This window comes from Mesitornis unicolor, unplaced genomic scaffold (assembly GCF_000695765.1).
Source record: "Mesitornis unicolor isolate BGI_N332 unplaced genomic scaffold, ASM69576v1 scaffold13336, whole genome shotgun sequence".
Lineage (NCBI taxonomy): Eukaryota > Metazoa > Chordata > Aves > Mesitornithiformes > Mesitornithidae > Mesitornis > Mesitornis unicolor.
The window spans coordinates 26958-28641 of NW_010191747.1; positions in this window are offsets into that span (position 1 = coordinate 26958).

The window sequence follows — 1684 nt, forward strand, 5'->3', positions numbered from 1 at the left end:
TAATGTATTTTTTAATGATTACAGAACAGTCTCCTCTGGTGGGAAATGACATTTCAATAGTTCTGCTGGCACCGAACTTTAAAAGGAGAAACGGATCCTGTTTACGTGTAGACTGCCAGAAATAACCTTTCTCTGTTCCTGGTGATTCACAGAATCTCCTTCCCTCCCTGTGGACGAACACTTGCTTTACCACAGCACTGGCTTTGGAATGTGCTCTTTGCACATTCGTGTGTTAATGTTGCGTTTTTTAAAGGATTTGTTCATTGTTAGGACAACAATGTGGCCACAGGGTTCTGAATGTGCAGTATAGCAAGAGTGTGGTTCCTTTGGGGTTTCTTGTTTTGTTCATTTTGCTTTTTTGTTCCGTTGTTGTTGGATTTTTGTTTTATTTAGTTTTTACTACCTCTGTAGCCCGAACAGTAGAAATTATGAACTAAAAAGGGAGGGAACTACTTCTGGACGAAGCATTTTTAGCTGCACAGCAGTCTCTCTGCTGTAAGCATGTCAGGAGTACAAACCAATATTAGATACAGAGCTTCTGTCCCAAAGCTTTAGCTGAAACCTGTGTGGGCTTAACCTGAAAGTTACCTTTTTCTCAGATGTCAGAAAACATTTTGCACTTCTCTTACAGCTGGTGTATATGAGAAAAGGAAGGAAAGAGAAAGTGCCTCTGCATTTTCTATGTTTTGGTTGTCAGATAGTTGTTTCTGTTTTTTTAAATTGTGTGAAGTTATTTCCTTTGTCTTGTAGCCAGCAATTGGGCCATGTACACAGAGCCTGTCAGCAGACCTTTTCTTTGCTACCTGAACATCTTTTTAGAGAATACACTAAGGAAACTCACCAACAGAGGACTGCGACTTAGCTCTGCCAGTGTTTGTGTACTGGACGCTATCTCATGAGCAGGACTTTGTATTTTTAACTATTTACAGCCGGTCAGGGTCAGACTTGATGAAAATGTGGGAGGTTGGGAAGGGGTTTCTGTGCTTTTTTTAAAGAAAAGAAAAAGGAAATAAGGACATCTGGTTCCATCAGGAGGGCCACAGTAGGGTGAACTGCTGATCTTAATTTTCTGGGGTAATAAAACCCAATCAGCCACTTGCTGTAGACCTGTGCTTTACACTTTATGTAACAGAGCTTACCTTACTTTCCATTAAAGATGTGGGAAACTGGCATCAGGCTCAAAATCTGCATCAAATAAGCATTAAGGTTCAGATGGCTTGCATTCTTTTACTCTGCCTGTTCTCAGAGTATTTGGAGGAGGACAGACAGGTCCTTTATCTCCTATTCAAATGCATTTTTGCAGAAAGCCCCTGGCATACCAATACATTTGAGGTAAGAAGGTGCCCACTGCAGGAATTTGTTTAGGAAAGACATATTTGCTGGTTACTGAAAAATGCTGGTCACTATGGTCAAATGGATTGATTCAAGCATCTCTTAGGCCTAATGTGATGGGTTTTTCTGATGCTGTGAGCTGTAGGATTCAGTGAGGAGGTCGTCTGTAGCTAAGAGCTGAATTTGCACGGTCTGTGTCCGTATCTGTCGCATAGGTGTGGAGGGGGACTACCTCCAATGAAAACTTTTAGAGTAAGCAAGGCTATATAACTGGGGTTTATTTATTTTGCCCCTTAGAATAACTGCCTAATCAAGGCAGAGCTATTTACAGAAGAGCTAAATTCAGATTTGT